Source organism: Artemia sp. Qi Xiang Cuo, chromosome 9, assembly GCF_049724085.1.
Source record: "Artemia sp. Qi Xiang Cuo chromosome 9, ASM4972408v1, whole genome shotgun sequence".
NCBI classification, from domain to species: Eukaryota; Metazoa; Arthropoda; class Branchiopoda; order Anostraca; family Artemiidae; genus Artemia; species Artemia sp. Qi Xiang Cuo.
In genome coordinates, this window is record NC_142802.1 from 43269811 (window position 1) to 43281365 (window position 11555).

General features: G+C 35.6%; 1 pseudogene; it reads right to left on the reverse strand.

The window, feature by feature from the left end:
• Window positions 1-10306: 10306 nt before the first annotated feature.
• LOC148948681 (uncharacterized) lies at window positions 10307-11085 on the reverse strand (annotated as a pseudogene).
• Window positions 11086-11555: the final 470 nt, after the last annotated feature.

The following is an 11555-nucleotide window of genomic DNA, read 5'->3' on the forward strand; positions in this document are numbered from 1 at the left end:
TCTATTGGTAATGAATTTTAGCCCCCCCCCCCGATTTATGCCAATTCAGGGTATATATTTCTACATTGGGGGGATGGGGGTAAAGTTTAAACTTACCTCCCATTTACATCATAAATAAAATTTATGATGTAACACTCCCCCAAAACCCAAATCGAACAGAAATTACAATAAATAACCGAGTCAAGCTCAAAACGAGCATAAATATCTTCTGCAGATAGAGGACAGACTGTGACATTCCTTGTGACACTGTTGCTTGGGTTAGTAATAGTAACTAGGCTACAGCTTCAGTATTCATTGAGTTTCTTCATCACTTTGTCTCGACTGTACTGCCAAGTGAAGAGAAGCCTCAGCTACTTATTATGGATAATCACCAATCTCACTTATCAATTGAAGCCATCAAGGTAGCAAAAGATTACCAAGTGATCATGTAAACCTTGCCTCTTATCAATTGAAGCCATCAAGGAAGCAAAAGATAACCATGTGATCATGTTAACCTTGCCTCTTATCAGTTGAAGCCATCAAGGTAACAAAAGATAACCATGTGATCATGTTAACCTTGCCTCCCCATACATCACACAAACTGCAACCACTTGATCTTGGGGTCTTCTAATCTCTGAAATCCCATTATAAAAAAGCTATTTCCAGTTTCTATGTATGAAATATCCCATTTTTTGTGTTGCTTATCCCCTTTCATTCAGTCCAGCAAACATCAATGCAGGTTTTCAAGCAACTGATATTTGCCCATTTAATGATAGCATTTTTGTCAATGACAACTTTTCGCCATCAGCTGTAACTGACCAACCATTGGGTGAGCCTGCATCTCAGCCAAAAGATGAAGACATGACTTCCTCAAATCCAGAAGAAGAGGGGGTGTAACCTCTCAGCACACACAAGGCATCTGCACTTCAATCCAGACAGTTTCACCTTTCATGATATCCAAGTAATATCCATATCCAAAAGCTCATCTGAGAAAAGCCACATAAAGAAGTCAACCAAAAAAAGTCTTCAGAATACTGATGGATACTCTAGAGAAAAAAAAAGATTGAAGAGCAGGCTATGCTTCGAAAAGCTAAGAAAATCAAAGAGGCTCTCACAAACCCTTGTTTAAAATCATAAGAAATTATTCTTTATTGAAAGTGACACCAGCCCAGAAAAGGTTACAGTCTTGGGAGATGTTTCATGATCCATTGAAACAGATCCAAAGGAAGGACCTTCAGTTGAAGGGAGCCCTCCTTTTTCTGCTTTAAATGTTTGCATTTTTGTTTTGGTTCTTGAAAAGAGGCAAAAAAGGAAAATGCCACAGTGTTTGTGAAACATTTCAAAACTTGCAGAAGAACAATAAATACAAGTTCCATATTTCAGAAGAATTGCTCCATTCTTGAAGTTTGTCCTTACTGATGCTTCCTACTTCAGGTTCAGGTTCATTTATTATTCAATCTTACATAATGACACTAAATATATACAGATATCTTGCAGTGAGACAAGCTCGTTTTGCACAGATAAAAAAAGAAAAACAATAAAGAAATATACGGATTTTCATTCAAAATGGTATACTTCACAAACAAATATAAATAAATCAATAAATGTAAGGTTAATTACTCACCACACCACGGCAGACACCCACCCGACGATACATAAACAACTCTCAACCAGCAATGGGACAAGAAGAAGGATATCAAGATCCGAGAGAGATCGAAAAATAAGAAGAGAAAAAAAAAAAAAAAAAAAAAAAAAAAAAACAGACTACAAGACAAGCAGGATCTTTGTGATTTCTCTTGATCTGTCAGAATTTAATATATTGTAAACACATGAACAGTGCTTTTCTCAATCCTTGTTTTACACATTTGTACTTCTTTCTTTATGTTTTTATAGTTTTACTCAAGTGAGTAAAAGTAAAGTTCTACTTAAGCTGTCTAAGCTAAGTGGTAGGGAATACTTTGTCTGAGGGGCACAGGTTCAATTTCTGGCATGGTCAGTTATTTGGTTTGGGAAGGGGGTCAGTGGTGTGACTCTGTAAGCTCAGCAAGAGTTGACCCAGCTCTAAATGGGTACCCAGAGAAATCTGCAGAAAATAAGCAGAAAGGGTGTGCAAAAGCTCAGGATGGCTGGCCCAAGCCCCCCATTACACTTCCTGGCTGAAGGGACATGAAATGGAGATTGCCACCACCAGTTTGGACCTTAAGGGTCTAGTGCTGTCATACTTATTTACTTTTTTTACAGTATGACTCTATTATCTCTATTAAATAGCTGAGTTTTGTATCAAGAAGACATATTAGGTTCTGTCTCAAGTATTGTTACCCCTTTTCCCATCTATAGAGCCTCATTCCATATGTGGGACAAAATGAGGGGTTGTGAAATTAATGCTTTTCCTTAAAAACTGAATGAGCTCCCAGTTTTATTATTGTTTTGATAACTTTCTTGGTTAATGCAAAATTACCTTAATTACCTTAATTCGCACATTGGAGCAAAATTAAGGAAAAGATGCTGATAAATTTCTGTTTCCTCATCACAAAGCATCAGAGAGTTAAGAGGCAAACAAAATAAATTTTCCAAGTACAGGTACTTTCCCCAATATGACTGGAAAAAAAGACCCAAACTGTAGATTTTGTTCTTCACTCCCTGAGACTTCCCAGCATCTCATCTTTAGCTGCAATAGTATTGCAGTCAGCAAAAAAAAAAAAAAAAAAAAAAAAAAAAAAAAAAAAAAAATTCTCAATACCAATAATAAAGGCAGACACAAGTGAAAAAGTGCCCTTTTTAGTAGTCAAATCTGAATGGAGGGCAACTAACCCCCTCCCACGCCCACCTTTTCCCCAAACACATTAAATCAAATTTTGAGAGAGTCATTTTGTTCAGCGTAAATGAAAATTCCGGAAATTATGTCTTTGAGGATGACAACCCCCCCCCCCCCCAGGGCAGGGGTTGTAAGTTGCGCCCTTGCGGCAAGTAAGGTGTATATAGAAAGGGTGATCATATAAACTTCGGAGGGGCTCATTGGATTGTTAATAAGAAGTTCTAGTGCTCGTTTTAAGATTCAGATTGATTGGAGGGTGGATCCCCCTTCCCCACACCTCGTATTCTCCCGAAGTGTATCTGATAGAAATTTTGAGATGGCGATTTGTTTTTGTAGAATCTTCAAAAAGAGCTCATTTGATTGGAAATTGGAAGGGCTAGTGCCCTTTTTATAGTATTGGAGGGCAACTAAGCCCCCTCCCACGCCCAGAATTTCCCCAAACACATTCAATCAAAATTTTGAGATAGCCATTTTGTTCAACGTAATTGAAAGGTCCAGAAATGCTGCCTTTGAGGATGACAACCCCCCTCCTCCCCAACCTCCAGGGAAAGGGTTGTAAGCTGTGCCTTGGGGGCATGTAAGGTTTAAAAAACTTTAAACCCTTTTATGCCATCTTTAAATAGAAGTATTAGCATATATGTGCACACTATTGCTAATGCTACTGTTACTGCTACATTTACTACTACTATTACTACCTCTATTGCAACTACTTGTAGCGCTAAGAGCATTGAGATGAAAATTCCAAGAAATATATAAACATACAGGTTAAAGTGTAAGGGTAAGTTGTGGGGGATTTTAAACTAGCCAAAATGTACTGTATGTATACTTTTAATTCTACCACTACAGTCAATGTAACTAATGACGCTATAGGTATTAAGATGAAACTTTTAGAGAACGTTTAGGAGTTTCAAGTGAAGGAAAAAACTGTATGCATACAGGTTTTCAAAAGGGCATATAAGCCATATCATAGGCAGTGTCACTCTATAATAGCTAGAAATATCATTGGAAGTTTTAAAGGAGCTAGTTCAATTCAAAAATAAAAGTTCGTGTGCCCTTTTTAAGAGTAACAAGGGATTGGAAGGCAGGCAGCCCTTCTCTCAAGCTCGTTCATTTTCCAGACGCATTGAGTGAAAATTTTGAGACAGCCATTTTGTTCCCCATAGTAGAGCTGTCCAGCAAATATGTCTTTAGGGTTATTAGGCATGTCATACCCCCACAATTATCAATTGGCCCATTATGCTTTAAAACTAAATGCTACTTTAAAATAAATCAAAAGGCATTGTGTTTATGGCTGCCAATAAGACACCTCAGCAATATATCAAAAATGACTGGGGGTAATAAATTGAAACTTTTGGGGATAGGGGGAAGTGTGTACCCTGGGACATATTCAGCCTCAAGATATATAACTCAGGCAATTGTGACTCGATTTTTACTGAATCAAACGGCTCTCAGAAGCCTAATCATTTGCCATTTAAATTTTTTTTTTTCATTTTTTTAAGTTTATAGCAAAGGTTGAGCCCGTTTGTTTTCTGAATGCACTGATTTGTCCCATAGTACCAATGGGCTGGGTACTATGGGACAGCTTCATGGTACTCTGGGACATAGTTGTAAATACAAATTTGTTTTCAGTTATTAAGAAAAATACAAAACATTTAAAAACTTTTCAGTTTCAAGTCACAAAGGTGGGCACTACGGCAACACAATTTTTCCAGTTTCTCTCATTCAACCGCATATGCAGATAGATCAATCTAAAAAATAATCATCTTTGAAACGCGTTCAGTCCCACCATAGAGTCTAGGAACTGGAAGACGCAATTTGACCTCTCCAGTATCCACAAAGGCCTCTTCTCTTTCACTGGGGAACACAAGCTTTCAAGATGGGAGTTGTCTTTTCAGGAAGTTGACAAAGTAACTATCACCTAGTTACTCTAGTACCTCACCAGTATGAAATTTTGAGCCCTTCTTGCCGTTGTACTCCACCAAAACGAAATCACCAGGTATTATCGTGTCTGTTTTGTTTTGCTTCATAGCAGCCCTTAGGTCTTCAGATCCAAAAGAGTCTTCCGAGTTATCATCACAAACAACATCCTGCTCCTCTTCACTTTTGTCACTGAGATTAATTATTTGTTTTTTGTCAAACCTTTCTTTTGGCTGGTTTTTTGGCTTCTTGCACAACACTTTTTTTTTCTGAGAAAATAAACTAGAACTTTTAATTTCCATTCAAATGAGCCTTCTTTGAAGTTTACACGAGCACCCCTTTCATTAGAACCATATACGGCCCCAGGACATAGCTTACAATGCCTGCCCCCTGGGCCCTGGGGGGTTGTGTCGACACCGGAGTTTTTGTTATGTGACCTTTGAACTGATTTTAAAAAATGGCAATTTCAAAATTTGTATCGGATGGGTTTGGGGAAAAAAGGGCGTGGGGGGATTTAGGGGTCAACCAATCTCTTTTGACTCTTAAAAATTGAACTAGAACTTTCAATTTCCATCAAATCAGCCCTCTCTGAAAGTTTATACAACCATCCGTTCCATAAGAACCATATATGCCCCCAAGGCATAACTTGCAACCCCTGCCCCCGGGCCCTGGGTGGTTGTGTCGACACCAGAATTTTTTTTTATCTGACCTTTGAACTATTTTTTTACAAAATGGCTATCTCAAAATTTGTATCGGATGCATGTGGGGGAAAAGGGGCGTGGGGGGGATAGTTGTCCTCTGATCTCTTTTGACTCTTAAAAACTGAACTAGAACTTTCAATTTCCAATCATATGAGCCCTATCTCAAGTTTATACGAGCATCCCTTCCACAACAGCTGTATATGCCCCCCCCAGGCATAACGTACAACGCCTACCCCGGGCCCTGAAGGAATGTGTCGACCCCGGAATTTTGTCATATGATCTTTGAACCATTTTGAAAAAATGGCTCTCTCAAAGTTCTTATCGGATGGGTTTGAGGAAAATAGGGCGTGGACGGGGGGGGATAGTTGCCCTCCGATCTCTTTTGAATTAGAGGCAAAGCTATAGCGTTGCCTATAGTAAAGGCCATACGGCTCCAATGTTTTATTATTATTTTTATTTATTTATTATTTTTTCCCCAGAGGAACTTCATATAGAAGGGGTGGTCATAGAAACTTCAATGCGGGATCATTCGGTTGGAAATCGAGAGTTCTAGTGCCCTTTTTAAAAGTCAAAAGTGATTGGAGGGCAACTAGCCACCCCCCCCCCCACGCCCATCATTTCCCCAAACACATCCAATAAAAATTTTGAGATAGCCCTTTTGTTCAGCGTAGTCAACTTCCAGATAGAAAATATATTTTTGAGGAGGACACTCCCCCAAAACCCTCAAGGCAAGGGTTTTAAGTTATGCCCTGGGGGCATATAAGGTTTTTATAGAAGGCGTTGTCATAGAAACTTCAAAACAGGTTCATTCGATTGGAAATTCAAAGGGCTAGTGCCCTTTTTAATAGTCAAAAGTGATGTGCTTTTTGCCAGATGCAAAATTGTGGATGGGGGAATTTTTTTTTTTTTACGGCTGATCGTATGGAACCTCTGATCCTATAAGATTGGGAGGGGGCTCATTTGATCCGAAATCAAAAGTGCTGGTGACCAAAAGATTATAAGTCAACTAGCCCCCCTCCCCTCTCACTCCCCTTTTTTCACCCAAGATATAGGATCTTTTTAGATATTTTTGATATTTTTGAGATAGCAATTTGATTCCGAATAGTTGAAAGGTTGAATAACCATGCGTTTGAGGATGGCATGATCCATCATAGATCCTGGGGAGAGGGTTGTAAGCTATGCCATTTCCCATTGTTCTTATAGTGTTTTTTACGTAATCTACCATCTACCAAGTAATCTACCAAGCATGAAACTACCACAAATCAGCATCGATAAATAAATGAAACCCAAAACGAAGAGAAATTACAATAAATAACTGAGTCAAACTCAAAACGAGCAGAAATTAACATAAGTTGGGCGCAAAACTCCTATGCCTTCCCAAGGCCAGAACAAAATTTGCACTTCACTGAAAAAAATATAGATGTTTTCACTTTTATAACTTTAATAAATCAAATAATATTAACATTTTGATTAACATTTTGATTTGATTACCTATCCGATGAAAATTTTGAGATAGCCATTTTGTTAAAAATAGTTCATACATCAGATAATAAGAACTCCGAGGCTGACACAAACCCATTTTTTCACTTTGATATTGTTATTTTGATAGCAGTTTTGATTCTTTGATGAAGATTTTGAAATAAGGACTTTTTAAAAACTTGAAAGTTTTTGCAATCAAAAACAAACAAAAATTAATTCAAAAAGAACTTTCCGAAAAATTATTTTTTTAAAGAAAAATAAAGGCCATTTTAAACTTAAGCTCAGCAGATACAAATACCTGTTAAAATTCAACTCTAAACGACCAGAAATTACTATTAAAGAATAAATGAAACCCAAAACAACAGAAATTAAATAAACAATTATAGCAAATAACATACAACAAGTAATAATATAAATGACTAAACAGATCTTATAGCGAGTTATGCTTAGATTGAATATGAAAATCAAGCTTAAAACGAAAAATAAATATTTTGCTATTGAAGTATAAATGAAACTTAAAACGAACAGAAATTAAATAAACAATCAATGCAAACTAACATACAATAGATATTAATGTAAATGAATAAATAAACCTTAAAACGAGTGAAACTTAAATTGAATATGCAAATCAAGCTTGAAACGAACAAAAATCACAACAGGCAAGAGTTTGGGTATCACCTCCTTCTCTCACTGTAAAAGTCTAAAACCTACTGATCAATGCAAACAAAGATACAATAGATATTAATGTAAATTAATAAATAAATCTTAAAACGAGTGAAACTTAAATTAAATATGCAAATCTAGCTTAAGCGAACAAAAATCACTACAAAAAAGAGTTTGGGTTTCGCCTCCTTCTTTCCCTGTAAAAGTTTAAAACCTACTGCGTCATTGGCGCTTTACTGAAAACCAATTTTATTACAAATATTTTCTTTTGTAATTAATATTTAAAATAAACATTAAAATTAAAGTAAAATTTTGAATTGATGAGCTTTCAGCGATTAATATCTTTATACATCAAATATTCATATTTTAAATATTAAATGCATTGATTGTTTATTAAATTTCTGTTCGCTTTAAGTTGCATTTATACTTTAATAGCAAATTTTTTTTTTTCGTTTTAAGCTTGATTTTCATATTCAATCGAAGCATTACTCGCTTTAAGATCTATTTATTCATTTATATTATTACTTGTTGTATGTTTTTTGCTATTATTTAATAGTAATTTCTGGTCGTTTTGAGTTTGAATTTTAACAGGTATTTGTATCTGCTGAGCTTAAGTTTAAAATGGCCTTTACTTTTCTTTGAAAAACTTATTTTTCGGAAAGTTTTTTTAATTAATTATGAAGAAAGAATTGTTTTCTAACTTCAAACTGTCCAAGTACTTTACCCCCTCCCCTTATGTGCAAATATATAGCCAAAATTATATATTTTCCATATATTCTTGTCGCTTGTTTTTGTCTTGTCTGGTGCTAAGCTCATAAAAACTAAAGAAAAAACCGGTTTGTTCTCGAGTTTTACACAGCGTAAACTTGAGTGAGTAAACTGGAGTAAAAAAACAAAACTCAAATAAAATTTTCAAATTTGGAAAGCCTCATTTTATATAACGCCTTATTTTAAATATCCGCAAGGACATTTACCTGGGGGGGGGGTGTTTCCGCGGAGGCGGGGGGTAAACGCCTAAAACCCACTTCAATATGAAGTGCTTCTGAAAAAAAATAAAACATTGGAGCCTTATGGCAGAATTTCTGATTGTTTACCTCATCTATAGTTGGTTTATTAATAAAACAAAATAAACATTTGAAATATTAGTTGTTCATCAGGGAATTTTAATGGGAAGGGTGGATCATGTTAGTGGTTGCCCAGAATACCGACATTTCATTAGTTTTTGCAATATATTATTGCCTATTTTTCGTAATTGTGTCCACTCACAAATGCCTTCCCCACTCCGAAATAAAATATTGAATTCGTGCCTGGCGATGGTTATGTATTTTTTTATTAATATTAAAGCAATTTTGAAGAATGATTGGGACATATCGAATAGTTCATGATAAAGAACTATAAATAAAGAGAGAAGTGGCTTAGTAATAACAAAAATTAAGAATAGAGTTTTGATAACAAATACGTGCATCAAAAGAATTGAATTTTTATGCTGATTCAAAACATATTATAAGATTAATGTTACTCATCAAAAGTTACAATCCTGAAAAAAACTTTCCCGATTTTTTAAAAAGAGGGAAACATCTCTAAAACGTCAAAGGGTCTTAATAAAAATTACATCATCAGATTCAGCATATCAGAGAACCCTACTTTAGAGATTTTTAGCTCCTATACATAAAAATGTGGAATTTTGTATTTTTTGCCAGAAAAAAAAATTATGGGAGCGTGTTTAGCATAGTTAAAAGGTCCAATAACTATTCCTTTGTGGATAAAATGAACCCCCACAGTCTCTGGGGAAGAGCTGTAAGTTACAAAATTTACTCATTGTTTACGTATAGTATTTGTTATTGGGAAGTATATAGACACTTTTGTGGGTCGGGGGGGGGAGTGAATTTTCTGCCTGGGAGATTTTTCATGGTGATAATTTTACGGGGGTGAGCTTTCCAGGGAAAATTTTATACTGGGGGAAATTACCAGAATTCCTACACGAAATTTTTTTGTCACTTTGTCTTTGCTGACTAAATTTAACATATGGATATGTTCCGAGGGAAATTTTCATCGGGACTAGAATTATCTGGAAGATTTTTCCGTGGGATGGGGGGATTTTCTAAGAGAACAACTTTCAAATTTGAGTGAGAGATTTGCTGAAATATGTTTCTCCAGAGGAGGATTTTCGACATGAATTGTAAAAAGAATGTTTTACCTCAGACGGCTTAAAAAAATTTAGAGGGGCTACCTCATTGTCAGATAACGACAACATTCATTTATTTTTGTTTTAAAAGGGAATAGGATGGAGAACTGGCCTCTTCCCCGATCCTGAATGTGGGTGCCCATGTTTGAGTTAGCTAATAGTGAAAGAATTTTATTTCAAGACTTATTTCTATATTTAGGTAGTTTTAGCTAGCTCCCAGGTCCCCCTCACTTACTTTGAAGTGAGTATTATCTGATCAACCGATAGAGGAGTCATGAAGAGGCTATCTTCATTTATTGTCGCCTGGTTTTCCTAAAATTATCTTTTTCTGTGCCAAAAAAGAATTGGGGAAGATGTTCTTTTTCTCCAAATATCCAAAATTAAGGCAAAGAGAACATCTTCAAGAATGACAAACATAGTATCAAAACAAACCTATCAAGAATCTAAAAACTAGCTTAAGCAATAATTAATTTTGATATTCATAAAAACTCAAAACTTTCAAATTAAAAATAAAAATATTAAACAAATAATTTAGTATCTGTCAGCTCGAAAAAATTATAACCTGGTCTAATGAATAATTGCACTTTTATTGCTGTAACATTCATTACCATACTTACAGCGTTTATTGAACTTTATCTGAGGTTGAGAACCTGGGCCACCAGTCCATCTGGCATATTTTGCTCTGTTTGGTTGATAATTTCCTTTAAAATCGTTGTGATTAATTTTTTTTCATCAGCCAATTTTGGTGCCATATTGTAAAACTCTTTGCCATGCTTTTCTCCAACATTGACATGAGTTCCAAGCCTTTCATAAATACTAATTTGGTTTGGCAATTTGGCCATGCTTTTCTGGAATACATACATGATCTCCAAGTGTTTCATAAATACTCAATTTTTTTGTGATTTGCTTGGCAATTTGGACATGTTTTTCTCTAAGTCTTTCAAGTCTTTGTCCAATCTTTCATATATGCTTAGTTTTTTCGTCATTGGTTTGGCAATTCGGCCATCAGTCAATAATTATCCCGCTAAATCTGCTGATATTCTAAATCTGCTAAATTCTACCAATGAATCTGCCTCTGTTTTACTGTGTTCTTGCTGATTCAGCGTTTCTTGGGTAGTAGCAACCTCAGTAGTATTCTTTGTCACAAAACCTGCACCATTTACCAAAGAATACACTATCTCTGCGAAAAGTTCACTTTTCATTCTGAATGTGAACATCAGTTTGTCTCGTTTTTCTTCTCTATGGCTTCTAAATTTGTTGTCACCATTATAAGTTTTGAAGGCTCTTTGCATGAATTTTTCATTTCGCATTTACAGCATAAATTCTTCAAATATAATATTTTCCATATCCTGATCCTTTTCTATTAAGTACTCTCCTATGCTTTCTAACAAGTATAAATTCTCACAAATTCCTTACGTGTCTAATGCTCTAAAGTTATTTGATAAATTACGCAATATGCCGAAATCCCTGAGATCTAACAGCCTAATCTCGTGACGTCAGCAAATTCCTGTGTATTAAGAACGGTTCATGCATGTAACGAAATAAACTCGTCAAAACTTTCTAGTTGTAAAGCTAGCCAGGGTTGCCACCGGTGACACTAGTGTCACTTTTGACACTTTTTTCAAATGACACTTTTTGGGACACCTGACACTATTAGGACACTTTTTAGCAAAAGCGGCACTTTTTTGCTAAGTAGCGCTATTTTACAAAAAAGAATTTTTTCAGACAAAAACACGGAAGGAAAATTGTCAATGTAGATATGCATCGATATCCTTTTTCGGTCAGCTAGGATTCTTATCTTAACTCCGCGTGCGGC